General features: G+C 37.2%; 1 long non-coding RNA gene across 1 annotated transcript; it reads right to left on the bottom strand.

The window, feature by feature from the left end:
• Positions 1-328: 328 nt before the first annotated feature.
• LOC144296484 (uncharacterized) lies at positions 329-26,406 on the bottom strand. The gene is made up of 3 exons (XR_013363589.1): positions 26,185-26,406; positions 9,911-9,999; positions 329-868 (listed from the first exon to the last, which is right to left on the bottom strand). It is a non-coding gene; the product is annotated as an uncharacterized LOC144296484 (long non-coding RNA).
• Between the last annotated feature and the right edge of the window lie 1,043 nt (positions 26,407-27,449).

Here is a 27,449-nt window from a genome sequence, read left to right as displayed (position 1 = left end):
GCAGGAATTTCTTTTTTTTTTAATTTTATTTATTTATGATAGTCACACAGAGAGAGAGAGAGAGAGAGAGAGAGGCAGAGACACAGGCAGAGGGAGAAGTTGGTATCAAATTTGGTATCAAATTTAAGAGCACATTAATTTAAACAAACAAATAGACAAAAGAACTTAGGGAATATAGACGAATTGATATAGAATCTTCCTATCTGCAATTATGATATGCTTTTCTACCAATTTGTGATTTTCTATACTTTGGGAGTGGTTTTGGTTTTTTTGTATGGGGTTTGCTAATTTAGGCCTATGGTTTTATGTCTTTTATGTTGCTAATAAAAACTGATCTTCCATTGTATCTTTGAACTGGTTGCATTATGTTTAGATAAATTCTATTTATTTATGAATAGAATAAATAGAATTTATCTAAACATAGATAAATATGATCCACCGGGAGCCCGATGTGGGATTCGATCCCAGGTCTCCAGGATCGCACCCTGCCAAAGGCAGGCGCCAAACCGCTGTGCCACCCAGGGATCCCCTCAGCAGGAATTTCTATGCAAGACTGCTCCAAGTGCAGGTTATAGGGAAATCTGTGCTTTGGAGCAGTCCTTTGGAGAGAAGAGAGAATTTATCATCTAAGCTCCTTCTTCTGTTTCATATTGGTTGAAATTTGCTCCCTGGTGTGGTAAATCCTCCATGCTTCTGGTCTTCTCATCCTAGTTGCTTTGGCAGCTTCTCAAAAAGTTATACTGTGTAGCATTTCCTGTGAATTCACAAGTGATGGAAGGATCTCTAGACTGGGTGGGTAGACCTCCAGCAGTGGAGCCCTCTGAACTTAGTAGGAATCAATCAGCCACTCTTGGCAAGCCAGGTGAATCTGAGGAAATAGAAAAGAAGTGCCTGAAACAGATGCCTTGATTGGTTGATATGTTAATATGCCATTAGAGGAATCTATGACAGGTGAGACACAAGGGATTACAGACAGGTGATATGAGAGAAGAAAGCAGGGATCTAGGAAAAGAAAATGAAGACTCAGGGCAAGACTCTCATGTTCAGCAAGACTGGTATGAAAAAGTCAGATTCCAAGGAAAGTAAGTGGACAGGGGATCAAATTGAGGGATCCAGGCAGAGAAGATAAGAAGTAGAGTAAAGGCAAGTTGCAACAACCGCCTTATAAAGTCAGAGCAGAACGAGAAACAACAAAACTGTCCAAGAAGCAATGATATTAACTTCTGGGATTCTTAAATTCCCCAAACTAGTAATGAAATAAACTTTGAGGGATGCCTGGGTGGCTTGGCTGTTGAGTGTCTGCCTTTGGCTCAGGGCGTGATGCCGGAGTCTCAGGATTGAGTCCCACATCAGGTTTCTCGTGGGTAGCCTGCTTCTCCCTCTGCCTTTCTCCTTTTCTGTGTCTCTCATGAATAAACAAATAAAATCTTAAAACAAAAGAAATAAACTTTGACCCTGGCCTTTATTTGTTTTTCAATGTCTTTATTCATTTAAGAGTACTGATTACATGCCATGGTATAGATATCAAAGATTCAATGGGGATAGATCAAAATGATAGTGAATTTCTAGAGAAGGAAATGTGTACTGAAGCTTTGTGATTTGGTAGAGACTTGTCTAGGGTAAAGGCTAATGAGTTCTCTATTTCTTTCTTTTTTTTTTTAATTTTTATTTATTTATGATAGTCACACACACAGAGAGAGAGAGAGAGAGAGAGAGAGAGAGGGAGGCAGAGACATAGGCAGAGGGAGAAGCAGGCTCCATGCACCGGGAGCCTGACGTGGGATTTGATCCCGGGTCTCCAAGATCGTGCCCCAGGCCAAAGGCAGGCGCTAAACCGCTGCGCCACCCAGGGATCCCGAGTTCTCTATTTCTAAATATCTTTCATCTTCTCTTCTTGAGCATTCTCATTTGACACTGTATCTTGAAACTCTTACTTTAAATATATAAACAAATTAATTTTTTAATTGATAGACTTAATTTTTTAAATAAGTTTTAGGTTTATACAAAATTGGGTAGATATTATACATATACCCTCTGGTTCAATATTCACATAGGTTATATGATAATCTACCTAGATTCAGAGAAGGCATTTGACAAAATAAACATTAGTTTTTGTTAAAAGTTTTCAACAATACAGTAATCTATTTGTACTTTCTTAATTTGATTTTCTATCAATTTGAAGTAACATGGGTATATATCTAAAAGTCCAAGTCATACTGAATGTGGAGATACTATAAGCATTCTTACCAAAGTAAAACAAAAATGAATGTCCTCTCTCACTGCTACAGTTTAACATTTTTGGAAAGAGATTAATCTATAAAATAGGCAAGAGAAGAAATTTAGAGGTTTAAAATATTGGAAAGGAGGAGGCAAAACTATTACAATTTGCAATTGCTGTAATGTTACTTGTGGAAAACCTAAGATACTAAGTAGGAAAACAAGATCCTACATGTATAAAATAATACAGTACTATGGTAGAATATAAAATTACTATTCCTAAATAAATAGAATTTATCTAAACATAATGCAACCAGTTCAAAGATACAATGGAAGATCAGTTTTTATTAGCAACATAAAAGACATAAAACCATAGGCCTAAATTAGCAAACCCCATACAAAAAAACCAAAACCACTCCCAAAGTATAGAAAATCACAAATTGGTAGAAAAGCATATCATAATCGCAGATAGGAAGATTCTATATCAATTCGTCTATATTCCCTAAGTTCTTTTGTCTATTTGTTTGTTTAAATTAATGTGGTCTTAAATTTGATACCAACTGGGACTAAATAAAATTATTCTGAAGTTCACATAAAAAAGATATGCAAGTATAGCCACATAAACTAGGGGAAACTAGCTCAATAGATATGAAGTATACTATAAGCCACAAAAGGTAAACACTGTCATACTTGCCCATGAACTGACACATGAAACAGGATAGTAAGATTACAGATAAACAAAATATATACAAGAATGTAATATGTGATAAAAGTGTTATCAGAAAAATTGAAAAAAATATACAATTTTCTATTTTGATGTGCCCTAAGGTATTAATCTCAAGTTGTCATGACTATTGCACTTTGTATCATGGTTAGAAAAGTCTTCCCCATCTGGAGTTATAAGCAAAAATTAACCCATGGTTTTTGTTTATTAAAAAATGTGAACTTTTGGTCAGCAATGTTAGAACAATTTAGCTAAGCCATCTGGAGTAAATTAATATTGCACATCTTACACCAGGATAAATTCCAAATGGATCAAAGATTGAAATTTTGAAAATAAAACCATACAACTGGTACAAAAAAAAATCACTGAGTTCTATTGTATCTTTGCAATGGGGAAAGCCTTTCTTAATATAATGAAAAATTCAAAAGTCATTAAAAGTGATAATTTTGACTAGATAAAAATCAAGAACTTCTGCATGAAATGAGAAACATATGCGAACTCAAAAGATGAATGAAAAATTGGTGATGGTTGGTGGATGGAGGGATTGTAACTCATATCATTAACAAAGGCTAATTCCTTGATCCATAAGTAGCTCTAAGAAATTGAGGTAAAACTAACAATCCCAAAGAAACGTGGTTAAGATTATTCACAGATAAATATATAAATGCTCCTCAAACATAGGAAAAGAAGCAACATGTCCATGGTAATATGAGAAGTGCAAGTTTAATTTACATTGAGATATTATTTTTCACATTTTTATATTGGCAAAAATCCAAAAAGTTGACATACTCTTTTAGCAAAATTGGTGGAAAACCGGTACTCTCATAGATTGTTTTTAGGATTCCAAAATGAAACAACCCTGTAGAAAGGAAACTGGATCTCATCTACCCAAATAATTTAACCTTTCCTAGCAATCCAACTATTGGGAGATAATCCTACAGATACATATGAACATTTAAGAAACAGAGGATATCATTAATTGAGGGATTGTTTATAATGCTACAAAATTGGAAACTGCTCAACCGTCTGACATGAGGGGCTAGTCACATGAATTCTGGTGTTTCCATACAACACAGTCCTAAGAAATGATAAAAGAATGACATGACAAAGATTTTGGTACTGAAGTGGTGAGATCTTCAACATTTTTTGGTAAGTATATAAAAAAAATAGAACAATATTTAAAGCACGTTCTCTTTTGTGTGAGAAAGGGGAAATACATATATTCATATTGGTTTATGTATTTATAAAGAAATAATAAAAGAATGCACAAAAAAGAATACAGTCATCATCTGTAAGGGAGAGGTTGAGGATAGAGGTGGGAGTCTTTCTGTAGATTATATATTTTATATTGTTTTGATTTTGAACCATTTGAACATACTTCTTCAAAAATAGTATTACATACATGTATATGTATATATGCATTGTATAAAACTTAAAAATTCTAGATTCAAAGTTTTCCACTAGAAATCTGAATATCTGAAAAAATTGCTCCATTGTCTTCTAGCATTTGACTCATTAAAATCCAACACACTCAGATTCTTATTTTTTTGTGGGCACATGTGCATTCTCTCTTTCAAAAAGCTTATAGAATTATTTTCTTTATTTTTGAAATCACAAAATTTCATCAGGATGAATGTGCTCAGCATTTTGTATGCTGTCTCAATCTGAATACAAGAGGATATTTTTAAACTTAAAAAAGTGATTTTTTTTTAGTCCTATTTATCTGGCTATTTTTCCTCTTTACATTCTAGAAGATTCTCATGTCTTTATCACCTATTCCACTAAAACATAATTTTGCTATGTAAATATTTCATAAACGTGTGAATGATTCCCAACTGGGCTATACATTGCTCGGAGAAAAATCAAGAGATCTAGACAAAGGGGATTGTATCCATATTATGGATTTTATAGCCAAGATATATGTTCTTTTAAATTTCACACTCCCTACTATTTATCATCTCCTCCCCAAAACCCAAGGATCTATTTTATTAAAAGGCAATAAAAATGTAGGAAAACCTCCTAAAAATAGCTCTGTTGTCTTTCTTTTGACTTTTTTCCCCAAGATGTACAAACTAAGAACAGTACAAGACAAATGCTTTCTTCTGAAACTTCACATACAGAAATTCAGCACATTTATCAAAAATAGGGGAAGATCTAAATCAGAATGTATATAAGCAAAGACAGTTACAAATTATTTATGATACAGCCGCTCTTTTTCTAGCATTTTCACAGTGATATGGGAAACATTTTATCTGGCAACTTATGTAGTTACAAAAAAATTCTTCCAATGTTTAAAAAAATTAACAAGGTTGATTTTAGATTTGAAGCAAGAATAAAAAAAGGCAGACGACACTCCAACACTGAACTTCCTTTGTGCTGGATTTTGTTAAGTCTATTAAACTAATTCTTTAAAAGATTTTATTTATTTATTCTTGAGAGAGAGAAAGAGAAAGAGAGAGAGAAGGAGAGAGAGAGGCAGAGACACAGGCAGAGGGAGAAGCAGGCTCCATGCAGGGAGCCCAACGTGACTCTCGATCCCGAGACTCCCGAGATCATGCCCTGGGCTGAAGGCAGGGGCTAAACCGCTGAGCCCCCAGGCTGCACTATTAAACTAATTTATTAAGCTACTTTTCTGTTAATACATCACTACTAGTTTTCTTTTAACAGATTTTCCAAAAAGCTTTGAATTTTTCCTTAGTGCCGTTCTTTAGTTTTATGATTATATGAAGTTTTTTTCAGGTTGACTTAATACTTTATAGATAAACCACTACATAGCTGATCAATTTATTTTGTATATGATATGAATTAATGCACTCTATGATGCAATGCAATATTGTATATTAATTACTTAATGTACTCTTTCCCTTCCTGGTTTATGAAGCTCAGTCATGCATTATCATTTGAAGGGATCTAATCCCAGATTTCTTTTTTGTTTGGTCCAGTGGAAGCTTGTTCAGCATACAGTAACATTCATCTGTATCCATAGGTTCTTTTCTTTATCAGTGTATATGAGGGGAAATATATTTACACTATCTAGTGATTTTATTGTATCTCTGAGGCTACTTTCCCATACTCAAAATTTTGTAAACATTTTTTTTGAACCTTAGAAAATGAAGAATGTTGTTGAATCAAAATCATACATACTTTCCTTCCACTATCTGCACCCCTTTGCCCCAAGAGTTATATATCACTCTGAAACATAATTCCACTTTTTTTCTCAAGATTTGCTGTATTCTCTACCCATCTCAGTCCCTGAGCCTGTCCTATGCAGATCAGTCCACTGTGCATTTTCGTTCACTATATCCTCTGCCTAGAACACATTTATTTTTTCTTCATGCATCTATCCCACCATCCCTGAAAAGCCTGGTTCAATCTCCCCTGGACCTCAAGTCCTTTCTCAATCTTCTCTCCATCTTTCCTTTGAAAAATAACAACTTTACCACTTATTAAGAGCTTATGCTGTCAGAGCTTGTAAAACTTTCCCACCAAGTCCTCCCTTTATCAGAGAAGAATGAATACTATTTCAAAGGTGTGTGGAAGTGAGGGGCTGTCTTATATATTTCTTTAAAATTACATGTTTGTTTTAAAATAATTTTTAAACTTATTTTCATCAGAATTGACTGAAGGACTGAGTCACCAGGGCAACTGTCTGGGAAATGGTTGCTCCTTGCCTTGCTAAACATCCACACAAGGAATCAGAAATAGGCTATTCTATCACTTGAAGTTTCTTAACACATATCTCCTTATATAGTGAATGAGATGTAACTTAGTACCACTGCCCATGAAGCAGAGAGAGCCCTTGATTTGAAAACAAAACAAAACAAAACAAAACAAAACAAAACAAAAAGAAATTAAATAAAAAGAAAAAGGAAATGATAAAGACCGAAGGAGGGAGGAAGGAAGCAAAGAAAGAAGAAAGGAAGGAAAATGAGAAATTTTACATGTAATTTCTCATGTAATCCTTGTAATACTTCCTTAGATGAAATATTCTTTAAATCCTTCAATAGACTCTAATCATGCTTAAGTTAGAGTCTAGCCTCCTGATTGTGGTTTGCCAGTCCTGTATAATCCACCATCTGTCGAAATCTTTGGCCTCCTCTTCTGCCCCACCCTAGTCTGTCTCTGCTCCAGCCATCAGGATTCTGTTCCTTCCTCTAAGACATGACCAACCACCCCTTCTCTGCAGGCCTTCCAACTCTTCTTACCCTCTTAAAAGACCACTGCCTCAGGAACATTTTTTCTTTTATGTTTATTTGTTTGTTCTATTCTTCTATCTCCATTTTAGAATAAACACATTTTTGACTCCTTGCTTCTTGTTGAATGAGAGCTGAGACTATAACTGTCTTAATCACCATTGCATCCAAGAGTCTGGTGTATGGCAGATGCTCAAATATGACAGAACAAATTAGGTAATATGCCGATAATTATCTTAAGGATGGGGTACTTGGAGCCTGTTTGAATTTGAGGTACTTAGAGCAAGGTTGTATAGCTAATAAGCAACAGGGTCAGGATCTAGGTCTCTCTGACTTCATGGACAGAAGATTTAACTACCCACTCTACAGGTTTAAAATTGTCACACCCTGCCTGCTTGCTTAGCTTGTGACCCCTCTCATTTGTTGCCTCATAATAATTTCCACTCCATTTCTGCCATATTGTACTTACAAGTGTTTTTCTTTTTTTAAATAAGATTTATTTATTTATTTATTTGTGTGTGTGTGTGTGTGTGTGAGAGAGAGAGAGAGAGAGAGAGAGAGAGAGAAGAGAGAAAGAGTGCTTGAGTCAGCCAGGGGAAGGGCAGAGGGAGAGGGAGAGAGAATCTCAAGCAGACTCCCCGCTGAGCATGGAGCCTGATGCAGGGCTAGATCCCATGACCCTGAGACCATGACCTGACCTGAAATCAGGAGTTGGATACTTAACTGACTGACTGAGCCCCTCTATTGGTATTTTTCTAATGTCCTATATCTCCAACTAGAATGTTGCCTCATCTCTTCAGGAGAGGGGTCAAGTTTATTGTTATTGTTTTAAGATATTTGTTCTTATCTGATGGCTGCTGGAGGGGAGGTGCGCAGGGGGAGAGGCAGATAAGTGAAATGGGGATGAGTGAATATACTTGCAGTTCTTGAAGAAATATAGGCCTCTCATTAGTGAGACACATTTCTCAGGCCTTTGGGAGCCAAAATTGTTTCTTATTCTTGATTTCTCCTACAGAATAGCAGAAGACCTTGCACATTGGAAATGATGGTCATACACACTAAACTCTGCAAGGTACTCCATGCTCACATGCCCTCCTCTCTTCCTTCTTTCTCTTCTGCTTCTGGAAGAAAGAGGTGAGATTGGAGTCAAAGACAAAATGGACTCCTCAAGAATATTCAGATAGGCATAGCAATATTTGCTTTAAAAGGAGGTATTTAAAAGCTGCATAACCAGCACCATTAAATTAGTTAATGATTCTACAAGTGGGCAGTATAAGCTGGGCTCACTTTGGGCCAGCAAAGTTCAATTCATTTGTGTTCACTCCTGGATCTGCAATCAAGTAGTGAGTTGGGTGGGTCAGTCTGGATGGCTTGTGATTGGTCTTCACTAGGGATAGCTGTTGACTGAATATCTTTTCATAAGATCTATCAGCCTGCAGCAGACCAGCTGAGTCTTATTCACAAGATAGAGTGTTATAGGCGAGTTTCATATCTCTTCAACTTCTCATTTGCAATTGCCCACTGGCCAAAGTCACATTGCCATGTCCAGTGTTGGTATGGGAGCAGTTACCCAAGGCATGCACACAAGAAGGAAGGAACAAATCTGGGTGTTTACGGCAGTATTCTACAATTACATAAAATAGTAGTATATGAAAGTCAAAAAACAAACCTTTTAAAGACTCTGGCTTAACTAAATGTGTTTTTCTCCCTCTTCCTCCTGAAACCCCATTAAAAATAAGTAAGTAAACTGCACTAGTAGGTATTTACCTCAAAGATACAAACGAAGTGATCTGAAGGGGCACCTACACCCCAATGTTAATAGCAGCAATGTCCACAATAGCCAAACTATGGAGATAGACCAGATGTCCATCGACAGATGAATACATAAAGAAGATGTGGCATGTATTCCAATGGAATATTACTCAGCCATTAAACAAAATGAAATCTTGCCATTTGCAATGACGTGGAGAGAACTAGAGGGTATTAGGCTAAGCAAAATAAGTCAATCAGAGAGAGACAATTATATGATCTCACTCATATGTGGTATTTAAGAAACAAAACAGAGGAGCATAGGGGAAGGGAGGGGAAAATAAAACAAAATGAAATCAGAGAGGGACACAAATCATAAGAGACTCTTAATCATAGGAAACTGAGGGTCACTGGAGGGAAGAGGTTGGGGGGTGGGGTAACTGGATGGGTATTAGGGAGGGCATGGGATGTAATGAGCACTGGGTGTTATATAAGACTGATGAACCATTGACTTCGACCTCTGAAACTAATAATACTACATCTACATGTTAGTTAATTGAATTTAAATTAAAAAATAAAAATTAAAGAAATGTATGAACAAAGAAAAAATATCCAAGCAAGGATTTTAATATTTTTGCTAACTGATACAACAAAGCGGAGGAAGCTACTCATAAAATACCTATCAATAAGAAGTAAATGTAATTAACTAATCAACATTCCTTTTCCCCTGGCTCTAGACTTGAGGTTTCAAGGACTGGAAAGGGTGAGGGGTGAAGGGATGGGCTGAGAGCTGGGAAATTGTTTTGAAAACCTACATAGCAGGCACCTGGTGGCTCAGATGGTTAAGTATCTGCGTTTGGTTCAGGTCATGATCCTGGTGTCCTGGGATCGAGTCCTGCATCAGGATCCCTGCTCAACAGGGGAGCCTGCTTCTCCATCTCTCTCTGCCTCTCCGTGAGCTAGTGTACTCTCCCTTTCAAATAAAATAAGTAAAAATCTTTAAAAGAAAAAAAAAAAGAAAACCTACATGAAAAGCAGTCACACCTCAGTTCCCTTCCTCTTCTTCTTGCAGACAGGAACTACCTGCTCTTAGGCCGGAAACAGGAAGTCTTTTGTCTGTAAAAATTAAGATGAAGATGTTTAGGATCTGGAAAGGATGGTAGGTTGAGTTGGCGGTATACGCTAGGATGAGTTGAAAGGCTGCTTATTGAAAAGTGGCAGGGCCCAATCTCAATTCCCTGCCTTACATTGAGAATAGAAACAACTAAATATCCCTTACCTGGGAAGAAGATAGGCAGGTTCTTCTTTGAAGAGACTGCTTGGTTTCAGAAAATGACATATTGACATTTAAGAAGGCAGGCAGGCATTGTCTTTTTTTTTTTTTAATTTTTTTTTTTTTATTTACTTATGATAGTCACAGAGAGAGAGAGAGAGGCAGAGACACAGGCAGAGGGAGAAGCAGGCTCCATGCACCAGGAGCCTGATATGGGATTCGATCCCGGGTCTCCAGGATCGCGCCCTGGGCCAAAGGCAGGCGCCAAACCGCTGCGCCACCCAGGGATCCCAGGCAGGCATTCTCTATTCTTCACCACACACACAGAATTCCCAAGCAATTCTTGACTGCTGAATTCCAAGTACTTATAACAGTACCTGACACATAGTAGGCACTCAATAAGTATTTATTGAATACTGAATAGATGAGTTTTAAGTACTTTGTCCTAAACATAGGCAGCCAGACTCACCAGATATCTGAGGAAAATCTTTAACATGAAAAACAAAGAACTAGGAAAAACCAAACACAGACTGATAGAAGAAACTTAAAGGAAACAGAGGTAATGGAGGGGAAAGACAAAAGTATTACAAAAAGTATACCTAATTAAGATTCTCAAAGAGATAAGAGATCCAGAACCCAAAAAATGTAAAATAATACCTGAAAATATAATTATATCAGAATTACACACACACACACACAGACACTATTCCTTCCTTCATTTCACATATGAGAAAATTGAGATAAAGCCCATTTAGGTAACACAGGAACAGACTTTGAGCTGAACCCAGGAAACACTGCAGTGCTGCCTCAGATGCAGATCCTTGATATTTACACATTTGTCTGAGCCATCCTCCTCTCTCAAGCCTCTGCTATCCTCCCTACAAGTCAAAATTCTGCTCATTTCCCAGGGCCAGCTCCCCTCATAAACCCGTCTGTGAACACAGCTGATCATACTATCTGTATTCCTCAAACACTGATAATCTGTAGCATCTATTTTATTACTGAATTATGTGATTGCTTTGTTATCTAGTTGGCTTTTTAAAAATATTCATAATTCTGTCCTCCCCAACAAGAGCAAATCCCAAGGGACGGAAACTTTTCAGGAGTCTTTATCAAAAGGCTAAGCACACAAGAGTCACTTTAGAAAAATCTGCTGACTTGAGTCTAACTAGAGTGTTTACTTGATTATTTCATGGCTCAATATTTGGAACATTCCAAACTCATAAGATCTACTTGACAAAAGTGTCTTGTTACTTCAGCCCTTGGTGTAGTTGATTTGTCATTATCATACACAACTCATAGTCTGGCAGTAGTAGACAAAAGCAAATATCCTGCACGCTGTGTTTGACATAAAACAAGAATGACCTGGATAAACAGGTATCACTTTATAACACAGGTCTCTCTTGAGAAAGAGAAAGTAATTCTCTATCTTTCCAATATGTTTATGCTATAAATGGTTAGGTAGTTCTTGGTGGTTTTATGGCTTGATGTGACATTTTATCAAGTTTTTTCTGGGCCAGTGTTTTCATACTATAAGTATGTATCTCTCAGTATCATTAGTGGTAACCAAACACCTTCAAGTCAAACATAGAATCCCATTTTTGGAATATATTAGAGACATATTTTTTTAGCTAAACATACAGTATTAATGCTTATTAAATATCCACTTTGGACTTAGCAGTATCCTAAGATCTGTGGTAAAATTATGCAAGAAACAAAAGACCTAGTCCTTACCCTCAAAGAGCATACAGTTGAATTTATTTGTATTTTATATGTTAAAATATGACTGAGTTTTATATGTTGAAATACGATTGCTAATTAAAACACTTTGAAGTTAATGCAAACCATCTTTGTTTCTTAAAACAACAGTGAATATTTTAGCAAGATTGAAAAACTGGCCACTGTACAAAGCCTTTGTCTTTTAAATTTATTTATATATGTATGGATGGATGGATATATACATATGTATGTATGCATGTATGCATGGACTTTCACAGGGCAGTTATACATATTTATGCCTTTTGAAATATTGCCTAGCACATGTATCTGAAAACCAGAGAAGATTTGAGACAGTCATCTTAAATTCTCCGGTAAATATTTTATGATTTATAGTTTTCCATTTATGGAAGGATTTGGGTTGGGAAACTATAGATGATCAAATGATTGCTTGGAAATGTCAGGGAAGAAACAGATAAGGTACTTCTAAATGGATAATTCAATGTAATAGTGCTGAAGAAACATCTTGCTTCTTAGGTCTACCTAAATCTATACATAATAAATCTTATATTTTAAATGTATTGTAAAGCATAAAGTGCTTTCCCATAGCTGATCTCATTTTGATTTTGGTCCAAACACATATAAATATATTCTATTATGTATATACAAACTAGAGGTACACATTCATGTCAATTCAAGATAGAATAGAATACAGTCATAAATCAAGTCTCATTGATGAGCTATAACAGAAGCATTTATTTTTTGTTCGTTTATGTTTTGTCTTTCCCTTGGAATTAGAGGTTTGAGGTGTCATTATTTAGAGATTTTATCTTCCTAATGTTTAACCCCCAAGATTTTGTGGGTCTTTTTAATTTTTCAGCTGAAAAGAACTACAATTCTTGGAAATGTCTGGTTTTCTCTATGATCTAAAACAGGCAGCCCTTCCTCTCTTACCTAGAACAACACTGCCAGAACTAAATGCTACATCAACATTTGGGTTCACAGATCACAAGAGGGAGTAGCAAGGTAATCCAGAACTACTTATAACCACACCGGGAAGATCCTTTCCAGTGTATGTTCTAGTGGGGAGCACAATCATCTTCACATCTACCATTATAATTATCAATAATCATTATCAGAGGAGTTTTTATTTTTATTTTTATTTATTTATTTATTTTTCAGAGGAGTTTTTAGAAACCTAATTATAAAAAGTGAAGAAGACATCTAAGCAAAGTTCACAAAAATCACACTCTAACGCTGAACATTAAAGGAATAAGCAGTCTGTGACAAACACTAATAGAAAAAAATTCCTGGCCAGAATAGGTGCATATACAAACTGCGATTTTAAAGCCAATCATAGTATCAAGCAACTGTTTAAGAAGAAACAAGAGGTGGGGGCGGCTCAGTGATTGTGTGTCTGCCTTTGGCTCAGGTCATGATCCCCACGTCCTCGGATGGATTCCCACATCAGGCTGCCCACAGGGAGCCTGCTTCTCCCTCTGCCTATATCTCTGCCTCTCTCTCTCATGAATAAATAAATAAAATCTCAAAAAAAAAAAAAAGAAAAGAAAAGAAGAAACAGGAGGTATAAACAGCTCATAATTCTGACCCTGTCACTTCGGTGAAAAAGACTTGAAATTTCATGCATTATTGACATGTTTTTAGTTTAGTTGTTAATACAAATCTACTAAACCAGACTTTCACTAACATTGTTTCTTTATAGCTTCTTGATATGCCATAGCAATGTCCTGGGAAAGTATAAATGGAAACAGACAAACTCATGACAGTTAACAATTTTGCAAATGACAGATTTGACTAGGCTGCATTCATTGATACAACACACAAATCTTCACAGAGGTTTTCTTTGCCTTCGGGAATATATGCTTATGAACCACAGTGAACATTCACACTGAAGGGGAGAAAATATTAGGGAGTTGAAAGTTGAAGTTTGTCTCTTCATGTTTGTTGGACCCTTTTTTGATCATTATTTAAGGGAGTCAAAGACCATTAGGGAAAGCTAATAGCCTTTAGAACCCTCAGATTATACTGATGTTACTGATGGGAGAGTTAAGGCAAATTGCATTCTCAAAATGGCTCTGGGAACATACCACTTCCAGTAATGGTCCTATCAACCAGACCTAAAAGCAGAGAGGGCAGGGATGCACTTAAAGGCAATTATCCATCAACATTGGAAAATATGGTTACTAGATTAAGAGAGTTGAGTATATGCAATATATCTTGATTGCAGCAAAGCAGTTGATATAGCATTATTCAATTTACCAGCTAGATTAATTTAAATTGGTTTAGGCCGAAGTATAGTCAAATGAACTACCCGCTATCCAGAGGGCCATAAATAATAGATAACAATAAACACATTTGTTTTACATGCTCCTAATTTAGTTATTTCTCCCCAGAACTCTCCTTCAGTTCAGAATATGACAGTTATATAATATATGCCACCCTCCAGCTATCTTTTCTTAAGATCTTTCAGGAATCCCATCTGTTCTATAAAGTTGCAAGGACCAATTATAGTGCCATCAACAACTTCCATTATTCAGGGCTTACTTTATTTATCCATTTTCAGTTCCAGCTTCCCTTTATATCTCTGTTTGATGTCTGGACTTTTTCTTAATGTAAAATGTCAGGAGCAGAAGTACAGGGACATAGAAGTAGCCTTTGCTTGCATACACAAAAAAGACACTTGGTATGGATTCTCTTGGGTACTTTGGTGGAGGTGGCAATGACAGGGAAGCCCAGTATGGGCAGCACTTCCCTTTTGTCCTTGCAGGGTCCAAGTAGTTTTCCTGAACATGGGCTTACCTATCCAAATGTATGGTGACCAAACCCATTTGGGAATTTAATCCTTGAAAATCCAGAACGGGTAACAAAGATGCACACCTGGAGATAACACAGCCTTATTATACAAAGGAGAAAATATAAGGGTCTAGAAGAAATTTTTTCCAGATTTTTTAGAGATACGATCCACTATGAGATTCATATAAGCACTTTTGGTTACTTTCTAGGATGATAAATCTCAGATTGGCAACAGTGGCTGTGATTATGCAGGCAAAAGCTAGGAAGAGAGGACTTATCAAAGAGAATATTTGATAGTTTTGGATCAGCGGGACTAGCCTGTGTTTCTAAAAATATTAAATCTAAAATTTCTAAATATTAAATATTAAATGTTTATTGTATGGGAAAGGAGAAAAAACTCTTGATTTCATAATACAAACTATAGAAAGTGGAGCTTGAGAAGTTGTTTTGAGTTGAAAAAAAATGTAGTTATTCTCAACAGACATGTTTCCCATGGTGGACAACGGAGGTGGGGGGAGAAACATAAGAATCCTCAGACAGTGGGAATTGGGGGTACTTGTGGGAGCCTAGAAACACTGCTGTAGGTACTGGCTACCCTGGTGGTGAAGCCAGCACATGCCTGATATCTTTTATGCTTATGCTTTCATTTTCATGTTTATATCAAACAATTGGTGGCCTTGAGAATGTACATTGACAATCTTGTTTTCGAATGTTGGACTATTAAACGGGGGTTTAGATGCCAAATGTATTGTGTCTGCTTCCTCAAATTATTTGAACGGGCATATACAAAAAGAGAGAGAGATACTTACCTCTTCTCTACCTGAGAAGAGAAGCGACAAAAAGTTGTGGTAAAAACCTTGAGAGAGAGCATCTATGGTGATTGAGTTTAAAATGCAGCCAAGGGGTGCCTGGATGGTGGAGTAGGTTAATTGTCCAACTCTTGATTTCAGCTCTGGTCATAATCTCAAGGTCCAGGTATTCAGTCCCAAGTCAAGCTCCATGCTCAGTCAGGAGTCTGCTTGAAGATTCTCTCTCTCCTTCTGCCCCTCCCCCACATGCTCATGTTCTTTCTCTCTCTATCTCAAATAAATAAATAAATAAATAAACCTTTAAAAATAGATAAAATAAAGCACAGTCAAGAGGGAGAGGGCACCGCACAGTAGTAGAAATTTATTTCCTCCCTAACTCTTAACATGGTTTTAGGCAAATTACTTACGAACAGTTTCTCTATCTGTAATATATTCTTTTAATTGATTTAGCCCTCTGAATATTTGGCTAACTGAGCTGGGTTAATATGTGTTTTCTTTTTATTTTCTAAATACATTTTCCCCTTTTTTATCATAAAAATAAAGCATACTAATTATTTCAAAGTAAAATAATAAAAGTATACTACTATTCATAGGTAGGTTACTTCACACATATTATTGCTTTTATTTTTGCTGATTTCATTTTTATTTTTGTATTCTGGTTTTATTACCTGTTTGTAACATTTCAACTTCCTGCCTTGGTTTCATTTTATAAAACAAATTATTTTGCCTGGTATCTTACTTACTTGTCTAATGTTTCATATTTTTACTTAGATTTCTAGTTCCTAATTCTTATTCTTACTCTATAATTTCACTAGTATTATACTCTTTTCATTTTCATTTAATAATCTATAACTTTTTTTTAAAGAGAATTGTTATTTATTTTTATTTTAGAGGGAGAGAGAGAGAATGGGCAGGAGGGAGGACAAAAACATACAGAGAGAGAGAATCCCAAGTAGATTCCCCACTGAGTGAGGACCCCATGCAGGGCTCAATCTCAGGACCCTGAGATCCTGACCAGAGCTGAAATCAAGAGTCAAACACTTATCTGACTGAGCCACCCAGGCGCCCTGGGCTTTAACATTTTTAATTTATCAACATTTCCCCGCTTAACCTTCATGTTTTTTTTTTTTTTTTTTTTTTTTTTTTTTTTTATGTTTTCTAGTCTTAACTTCATTTCCTTTCCTTTCAAGTTAGTTTTTCTCTCCAGATTTATTCTCTTCCCTTCTCAGCTCTGTCTTGTGCCCTGAGAGACCTGGGATGAAGATTGGAGGGTGAGAGGAGAGACGCCAGTGAGAAAGGCCCTTCATTACCTGACCATGCAGTTCCTTTACCTCAAAGGGACCCTCCTCTTGGCAGTGGCCCTCCCCAGCTCCAGTAAAACCATTTGGAAACACCGTTCTGCTTTCAAGTCTAGAAATCCTCATGGTTTCTCACTTCTCACCAGTCCTTTTGGTTCTCGAACTCTCTCCACTCCTCTGTAAATGGAAACACTTTGAAAATGCCATTTATCTGGTGCTGAGGGAGTGTTGGGAACAATGTTCACACTGCTAATCTTCTTAAAAATGCTAAAAATTTTTGATATTCTGCATTGTAGTTAAATTCTCTTACATTTCATATGACTGCTTCAAACAATGTTAAATTGTGTAATAGGGATCCCTGGGTGGCGCAGCGGTTTGGCGCCTGCCTTTGGCCCAGGGCGCGATCCTGGAGACCCAGGATCAAATCCCACGTCGGGCTCCCGGTGCGTGGAGCCTGCTTCTCCCTCTGCCTATGTCTCTGCCTCTCTCTCTCTCTCTGTGACTATCATAAAAAAAAAATGTGTAATATGTCCAATATTACTCTTATTTCACTTTTTTAAAAAAAAATTTTATTCATGAGAGACACACAGAGAGAGGCAGAGACGTAGGCAGAGAGAGAAGCAGGTTCCTTGTGGGGAGCCCAATGCAGAACTCGATCCCAGGACCCCAGGATTATGCCCTGAGCCAAAGGCAGACAATCAAACCACTGAGCCACCCAGATGTCCCTCTTTTTTCAGTTTTAATTAAAGATTCATTAATACATTTACATTTTTTTGCTCCTCTAATTTTGTGATTTGTTTGGGTTCTATGAGGATCTATAAAAAGTATAACTAGAGAGAATGACACCAATAGACAGTACCTGCATCACAAACAAGAGGTGGGGGGCAGGGGGACTTTTCCTTTGTTCTCCCTACAGCCTTCTATCCAGTTACCTCAGTTGAATTCCAATCCTCCTTAAAATTATATGTCTTAAAAATACTAACCCTAGGGCGCCTGGGTGGCTCAGTGGTTGAGCGTCTGCCTTCGGCTCAGGGCGTGATCCCAGGGTCCTGGGATGGAGTCTTGCACTGCGCTTCCCACAGGGAGCCTACTTCTCCCTCTGCCTATGTCTCTGCCTCTGTACACACAGAGTGTGTGTCTCTCATGAATAAATAAATAATTAATCTTAAAAAAAAATACTAACCCTGACACACTCAGGGACCTACAGATTAATATTCCACAGGGCGATTTATTCTCTATGCAAGTTATATACTTTTCTAATACTCTATGTTTTCTATACTATGCAATCTTTATATTTGGAGTTACCTTTTTAAAAAATATTCTGTGGTCTCTGATGCACAGAACCAGTGGTTTTGGCAAAGTATATCATCAAGTGGCAAACAAGCACAGCCTGACATGAACCTTTATCCTGCAGGGCTAGAAGGAGGATAAAAGATCGCCAGCAATGCATTGGAGCAGACGGCAGGCTGGATAGGGAGTGGTACTTGACATTCCAAGATATGAAATCAGTGGTAGGAACAAGCCGAGCTTGGAAGAGCTGAAAGTGGCTCATGTAGGGATTATAGGTCTTTGTACAGTGATTCTGGCAAGACACATGTAAGGCTGCTTCACCATAACCAGGGATGGACTCTACTATTCACAGCCAGATGTCCAGGAGCCGAGTCACATGGAGAAAGGGAGATAACCCTTCAGATAATTGACTTAAGAGATATATACATCAAACAGCACCAAAGCAAAAAGAATCAAAGAGAATCCACCCACAACTGGATGGACTTGTGTTTCTCCAAGAATGAATTACTACAAAAGAAAGAAAAAAGCACCTCTGCAGGACTTATTAATATAAAGATGGAGCATATAGTACTTGCGGCACAGAGGAATAGCATACTTGTAGAAAAGATTGACTAAAAGAACCAGAACTAGATATTTAAAGAATCTACTTCATATTCTCAATAGTCAGTGAAAAATAATAACTAGAAATATAAAATAAGAAAAGTAAGATAAGGCAACACGTAAAGACTTTTTTGGATCCAAGTAGCTAAAAACAGAATTAATAGTTAGAGACATGCTGGGAAAGCTCATTAACACAGGGCTGGCATGAAACAGAGTGGTCAGAATGACCTGGATGAGCACTGCAGAAGCTTCGTTACTCTCTTAATTTGGTCCCGCCCCATGCACCTGCTTCATTCTGCGTTCTTCATTCTCCCCTACAGACCAGGCCATGTGGCAGTGAAGGCTACCAGAAACATCATTTTACAGGTCCATGTACCCAGAGAGAGCCTGACTTGTGTTTCCTTCTCTAACTTTCTCTTGTTCTCAAGGGAGAAGGCACTGATTTTTCCCACCTTGGGCCTGGTGCAACCCACCCAAGTCCTAATGCAACATCATGAAGGAGTAGGCAATTTATGGGAGAGAGGGTTGGGTCTAGGGCACAACAGTGTCCACTGTGGATGGGAAGAAAGGACACCAAGATGGGGGGCAGGCATAACTAGAAAGGTAGCTGAATAATACTAATAATACTGGGAAAGAACATAAAGAGATTCCATCACTAAAATCAATTTTCAAGACAGTTCAGAGCAGAATTAACACTGACAAATAAATACTATTATGATACAAATTTAACTCCACTTCGAATGAGTTGGAATACAAAAAGGAAAGAAAAATAGCATCAAAAAAGCCTTAACAACTCTTCTTGTTGCCTTTAAAATAATTGTTTTACTTTGGTTTCAGAAGTCCTTCCTTGTTAGTTTTCCTTAGTGTTTAGATATTAAGACTTCTTGAGATGAATAATTGGTTTGTTTCCATTCTCTCTTGTTTGATATTCAAAGGTTTTGAGGCTGTTAATATGCTTTTATTTAGAGATTTGGATTCATCCCATACATTTTGGGGAAAAAAGTTCCTCATTTGCTATTTTGTTTAACATATATAATTTTATTTTCTTGAAATTGATTTACTTGAGAGAGAGCAAGAGTTAGAGCACAGAGGAAGAGGGAGAAGCAGATTCCACGCTGAGCAGGAAGCCTAATGAGGAGCTCCATCCCAGGACCCTGGGGTCACAACCTGAGCCAAAGGCAGAGGCTTAATCGACTGAGCTATCCCAGTGCTCCAACATATGTAATTTTAGATGAGGATTTAGTCTTCAAATCCCCAGATTTCTCTATTTGGAAATATTTGTTAGTTCCTTGATATAGTGCATTCTACATAGTGACCTGTACAAGGTTTAACTTTTCAATTTCATTTTCACTGGGGTCTGAATACATGGGTTGTATTTACTAATTCCAAACATATTCCATGTTTGTATAAGAAAACTATACATATATGTGTATTCCACTTCATCTTATTGTTCAAATTCTCTGGGCTTTGTTTTTTGTTTGGTTTGGTTTTGTGGGCAGTGTTGACCTTTTATTTTCTAAACTCATCAAAGGCTGAAAGAATCCTTTAAATGACATCTATGGCAGTTGTAATTCTTTTTTCTTTATAGAGTCTGATGTAATTATTTGCCTCATAAAGATCCACGACTGTTATTTTTCATGACGAAAACGATCTCTTAGAGTTATTATGAAGATTAAATAAGACAATGCTTACAAAGCACTTATTCAGTAATTGGTATATGCCAAATGCTCTATAAATGTTAACTATTACTATTGTTTCCTAAATTAGTAATTTCTGCTTTCATCTTTATTAATTTCCAGCTCTTGTATTTTTCCTCTTTCTTAAATTGAATGGCTATTCCATTTGTTTTAAATCTTTCTTACTTAATAGTGAGATCCTTTAAAGCTGTGAATATTCCTTCAGCTGTACCCTATAGGTTTTGACATGTGATATTCTCATTTTTACTAATCTCTAAATAACAAAAAAATTCTAATTTTTTGCTTTATATTACTTTAGTTCAAATTTGCCATAAAATATGCACTGGTGGAACCTGCAGAGATTTTTTTTTTCTGTAACCAAGCACATAGCAAATTTTTAAAATAATCCATGGACATAAGAAAAGGACTCTTCTCAGTTTTTATTCTGTACCCAGTTCATACAACGATTTATATTATTTAAATTCCTTATGTTCTTATATATTCCCTGTCTACTTATTCACTCAGTTTCTGTGAGATAAATTTTGAATTCTCTCCCTCACCCCTGAGTTCTATCTTGGCTGCCTGTAGAATCCCAGTCTTTTTGCTTTAGAAAACTATAAATATTGTTTTACTCTGTTGTAGCTTTCTGAGTTGCAGAGGCAAAATCTCTTCCTATTCTGGTCTGTTATTGGTAAACTTTTCTTCTTGGAAGCTTGAGAGATTAACTCTTTATCCTTTCAGGGCTGAAAATTTTCCAGGTTTTACAGAATGTCTTTTGTTGTTGTTAATCTGGGCTGACAATCAGGACCCTTAATCTGAAAACTCAATTCAGAAATGTATTTTATTATTTCTTTGATTGTTTCACTTTCTTCATCTTTTTAAATCTGTTTTGAAAGTTTTATTAGTGGGTCATTTGATGTTTTCGATCTATCTTTAAGTTTACTCTTCTTTTAAATTTCCAAATAACCACTCTTTGTCTTCTTACTCTCTATTTTAGAATAATTCCCAGTTCATTTACTATACTATTAATGAAGTTTTTAAATCAGCATTTATTCTGCCTTTATTGGATTTTTAAATTAAACACATCATAATTTTTGCTCCCCAAAAAGTTGTTAATCTAAGATTTCTCTTCTTTTATATGATTTTCTCTTCAGATACCAATGATTTTTTTTTCAGTTCTTTCCTTTTTTCATCATTACATTTCTGCCATATTTTTCCCTATTTCAAAGATATCTATCTGTTCTAGTAATTTCAACTTCATTTCTATCCTTAAAACTGTGGATTACTCTGAAATGTTTACTAATTTTTCATTTTCTTATTATCACTGGCACTCACCAGGCCTATGGGAAACATCCTAGTTATTTGTTTCTTCTGAACCCACTTAGCTTTGTCTGGAAGGCAGCCTGATAGTGGAGAGTGAGCAAGTGGGAGAATGTAAGTTATAAATCTGTTTCTTACAAAGAGGACAGCATAGAGGGAGCGAACAGGCTAGGGCAGATCTTGGGAAATTCAATCTTAGAGGATTATTGTTTTCCTGACTTTTCAAGAGTACAACAGTTCAGTTAATATGGAAAAGAAGCTGGCATCATTAGTATTAGAAAATTCTTCCCTTGACTTTGCAAAACAAATGAGAAAAGTGTCAGAAGTGATATTTATTGAGAATTGTTTAAAATAGCTGGATCTTCTCAGGAGTGCATTGGGTTAGATGTCTTCACCCCAAGCTTTACCAAGGTGGCAGACCACCACCTCTGTATGGACCATTCTACAAGCAGTGGCATGCAGCAGTGGATCTGAAGTACTTTTACCTGTTTTATATCACAAGAACCAAAAGGCTCCAGACTCCAGCATCAGATCAAATGTCTTCTATTAACAGTTGTCTACATACATATATTCTCATTTGGGGAGAGTAGATAAAGGGAGAAGAAATCAACTACAAACACTGTATTCCCCACCATAGTGTATTGAAAAATATAAGGTAATATGGTTACATAATAATAAACTGGGACTAACTACAAGAGAAGTTTTGCTCAGTTAGCAATTTTCTCTATGAACGAAGACTCTGGATCAAGTCTTTCATAACCAGTCATAATTTTTGTTAGATGCTGCCAACATTTAACTGGCCTGTTACTAGCCTTCCTAAGAACTGATTTAGCACAAAGTCTTGGTTTTGGCAATGTGGATTGGTTATTGACAAACACATGGCTTTTGAGAAAAGGAATGATGGAGGCCTCATGGTCCCATTAATAGGAATCTGTTACTTAGAGATTCATTCAGCTATCTAGCGGTATATTTTACAACTACTTTATTTTGAAGGTTTACCATAAAGTTATACTTCAATAAGTGTTTCATGGATGTCTTACTGAAAAAAAATTCGTAACCACTATGAACCCAAATGTCAGTTGATGCCTCATCAATGGCTTCCCACTGGAGTTTGCTTTTGGACATTGCATGGACATTTCACCCAGGGGACCAAAGCTCTCTTACAGCAGCTAGGACTCAATGAAAAACAAATAAATAAAGCCCTTTGAGATCTTTTACTGTCCTTTCTGAAAGGATGTAAAGTTTATATGGTAGAATGCAAAAGGGGTTGAGGTGTAAGATGGCTCAGCTGTTGCCATTCTTCCCTGGGTGTTACATACCATCACCCCTTGTCTCCCAGGTGAACCAGCTAACGTTCTTTTTTTTTTTTTTTTAATTTATGATAGTCACACAGAGAGAAAGAGAGAGAGGCAGAGACACAGGCAGAGGGAGAAGCAGGCTCCATGCACCGGGAGCCCGACGTGGGATTCGATCCCGGGTCTCCAGGATCGCGCCCTGGGCCAAAGGCAGGCGCCAAACCGCTGCACCACCCAGGGATCCCACCAGCTAACGTTCTAAGATTTACCTGGCTTCTGCCTGGATTGGTTGAGGGCTTTCCTCCTTTCACACTAAATGTAAGTGAGTATTACTGTAACTGTTGTCTACTGGTGGGTGGAAACCACCCAAGATGAATCTCAGCACTAGTTTTTACTCTAGAGCAGACCTGTGGTGGACCACCAGATCAGAGAAGACATCCTCCTTTTCCATCATCCCCCATGAAGGAGAATTAACAACCAGCCAGGAACCACTTGGATTCGGTCTGTGAATCTACTTTCTTGTACGCAACCTGCAGTTGCCTCCCCAGTAACTCCTCATTAACAAGCAATGAAGAGGACACCAATTATTGCCAAGTCGACTATACAGTTTGGTCATGGTCAGTACTGATTTCCACAGACTCCCCTCCATTCCTGTTAATTGGCTTGAGAGGCTCTAATCCTTTCTTTTCCACAGACCGATACATGCATGAGCATTCTATTCTCATCACCCAAACTGTCAAAAATTGTGAAAGATGGGAGAGTTTATGCTACTCACAAGCTAATAAGTCAGTCTGCCACAATTTCATGGATGCTGGAAAAACATGCAATTCTCTTGAGTCAGAGACAAAGGACTTTATTACTCACAGTGAGAGCAGTAGCCAGAAAATAAATGTTTGCTGTTATTTTCCAAGCCCCCAGTCCCACAGGGTGACTCAAGAGGGCCAGGTGATTCAGGCATTGGGTTAAGTTAGAGGGAGGAATCCACACTTAGGGAATATGTTCTCTGGAGGAAGGCGTGATCTCTATCATCCAAGGCTGTTCTTTCAAACATCCTCAGAAAGATCATCTATAACAATGGAGGCCAGTATTTCTGCTTGCAAGATGTGCAGAAATGCAAGACAGTCATGGAAATTTTTCTCCAAAAAAGGAATTGATCAAGAAGGATTGTTGGAACAAATAGTTGGTGATACTTTGAAAATATAAATCAGTTCCCTGGTCCAATAAGTACAGGTCATGTTTAGACTAAAATCCAAGATCCTTACTGTGGCAGATGGGGCCTGACGTTACCCTGGCTGTATCTCAGACATCATCTTTCTAAATTCCAGCACACTAGCTTCCTTGCAGTTCTTAAACACCAAAGTGCTCTCCCATCTTGACATTTTTGTAGCTGGATTTAGACATAATTGCCTCTTTCCCTTCATTTAGGTCACCTCCCCACACCTGCCCTGTATCGCTACCTGCCCAAATACTTACCTGTTAGCTTATTTCTTGATTATCATCTCTCCTTCCAGACTATTACCTCTCTGAAGCTAGAGACTGTGCTAATATGCCCCCTGCCTTAAATTAGAGCCTGGCTTCACTTGGCAGTCCCTCAATTAGTATTTGTTAAGTGAAATACGATGATGTCAGCTGGTTCTTTCTTCCTTAAAAGAACTATTCATTTGCTTACTATTCACAAGCCAAAATATAGTGTATCAGGCCCTAATACACCCAGAAATATAGACAGTTATGAAGATTGATTCTTTGTGAAAAATGATACTTTCAATTTCCCAGAGTGTGTGTTTATTTCTGCAGATAGCCAAGTAGACAATGAAGCTTAGAGTACATGTCTGGACTACTGCAGTCACACGCACTTCTCAGTCTCCCAAAATTCCTTCTTGCTGCTCTACAACATAGTCTCCCTGCAGCAGTAAGAGTAATACCACTGCCATAAAATTCAAATAGTCTCCTACCCCATTCAAAAGCTTCAATCCGTCCCACTGCATTTAGAACAATATCTAAGGTCTTAGTTATGGTCTAGTGGGTCATATCCTACTACCATGCAGGCAGAAAGACCAAGTTAAACGTTGGCAAAGCAGCTGGCTATTTAGGGGAGAAGTCCTAGAAATAAAGTTGCAGCAGGGATGGCTCACAGATTCTAGACATAAACTCTCCAAATCCCTGGAAACTGCAACTGCACACTTGTGAGGATTATTGCAGGGGGCTTGGGAAAGGGCGGGGAGAGATGAGGGAGGCTCGAGACTCAAAGGACAAACTACACTGGGTAAATCTGTGAGTTTTCTGTCCTTTCAGACATCAAGACAAGGAGATCACTAGTCACGAAAGGAGACACTTCATGATGCTTAAAGGTTCTATATATTACAAAAATAGAGCAATTATACAACAAAGTTTCAAAATACTTGAAGCAGGGGCACCTGGGTGGCTCAGTGGTTGAGCGTCTGCCTTCAGCTCAAGTCCTGATCCCAGGATCCTGGGATCAAGTCCCACATCAGGTTGCCTGCCCCTGCTTCTCCCTCTGCCTATGTCTCTGTCTCTCTCTGTGTCTCTCATGAATAAATAAAAATCTTTAAAAAAAACCAAAATATATGAAGCAGCAACTCACAGAAATAAAGATAGAAATAGTCAAATCCACAGTTAAAATTGGAAATTCTAACATCCCTTTCTTAGTAGTTAATAGAACAACCCTATACAAAATTTGTGAAGATTTGGATCAGAATGACCCTGTCAACAGCCTCGACCAAGTTGACAGTGACAGAACATTGCACCTAACAACTAAAGACTACATGGTTTTTTTCAAATGAACATGGAACATTCACCAAGTTAGATCACATTCTGGGTGACAAAATGATTTTCAAATTGATTTTAAGGGATAAAATTTGCAGAGAATGTTCTCTGACCTCAGAGGAATTAAATTAAAAAAGAATAGTAAAACAGTATGGAGAGAGACCCACAGTATTTTATAAAATGACATACTTCTAAATAACTCATGAGTCAATGAAAATATCACAAAGTAAATTAAAAATGTTTTGAACAAAATGATAATGGAAATGTAACATATCAAAGTTTGCAGGATGTGGCTGAAATGGTGCTTGGATAAATCACATAATTGTAAATGCTAATATTTGAAACTTTCAATGGTCCCCCATCTCCAGTTGTGGGACAAAATCTGAAATCCTTGGTGTGATGCATTAGGCATAATCTGGTTCCTACCTGAGATGCTCTGACCTCATCCTCTGCACCTTCCAACAGAGTCCTTACGGCTCCTTCCTCACTGCACACCTTCATGACATGTGTTGTGACAATTCCTCTACATAGAAAGCCGTCTTGACTTTATTTCTTGAACTTTTCTTGTAAAATTCAGTTTCAGCAATGTCTCATCCATGACCAGTCGAGCTGATGAAAGTATTCTCTATTCCTTTATTTTTTGCTTCAATATAGCTGTAGAAGAAAATTTGTTTTCTTAAGCATTGTTGGGGGATGGGGGTAGTGAGCAAGCCTCCCTTCATTGGGGACAATAGTCTTCCTGACCTTAGTTTTACGTGTCCTCACCACCTTATTTCACTCATCCTTTCCTATGCACCCACTTGTCTTTATTTTTCTTTTACCTCTATGCTTATTTTAATTTTTTGAGGTCAAATAAATGATTATACATTGTAATCTTATCCTATTTGTGTCTCCCTTTTTACTATTCACAAAGGTAATCTTGTGACGATTACCTCTATGAGGTATCCATAGCTCCTCAAACATTCTGGACTCTTCCAGGAATTCATGCTTTGGGGTCAAATATATCTTTTTCTCTGAACTTTTTTGAACTCTGCTCTTCTAAAATTGTGGATACCAGGTCTAACAATCTATATTTTCACTCACTGGTAATTAAAGGCTCTAAGATGATATTATTGCTCTTTTTTCCAGGGATTTTAACATTTCCTTTATGATGCCCAAGTGGGTCTTTCTTATGGGTCAGAAGTAGTCCAGAAGTTTCTGTTGGTTGATTTTAAATTCTAATTTTCAGGAGATATAAACAATATCAAGAGAAACATAGTTTATTTCACAAGTCCACTAATATCTAGGGCACCACTGAGCCATGGACTTCAGGCAGACCAACATTTGGTGTTCCTCAAACTAACATTTGCTACATATCCATTCAACATTTGTTTGGGGTTTGGGGGGATAATAAATTGATTTTATGTGAGTCAAAATGTTCATATTTTTATATTCAAAATTAGGTATTATTATATGTGCTGTCTATAAGCTTTTTTCTTAAAGAGTTTTTATTTATTTATTTATTTATTTATTTATTTATTTATTTATTTATGACAGACAGAAAGAGGCAGAGACATAGGCAGAGGGAGAAGCAGGCTCCCAGCGGGGAGAGCCTAATGCAAGACTTGATCCCAGGACCGGGGGATCCTGACCTGAGCCAAAGGCTGTTGCTCAACCACTGAGCCACCCAGACATCCCTCAAAAAGCTTTTA

This window comes from Canis aureus, chromosome 24 (assembly GCF_053574225.1).
Source record: "Canis aureus isolate CA01 chromosome 24, VMU_Caureus_v.1.0, whole genome shotgun sequence".
NCBI lineage: Eukaryota > Metazoa > Chordata > Mammalia > Carnivora > Canidae > Canis > Canis aureus.
The sequence above is the reverse complement of the archived record's forward strand: the minus strand, read 5'-3'. Positions and strand labels throughout refer to the sequence as shown.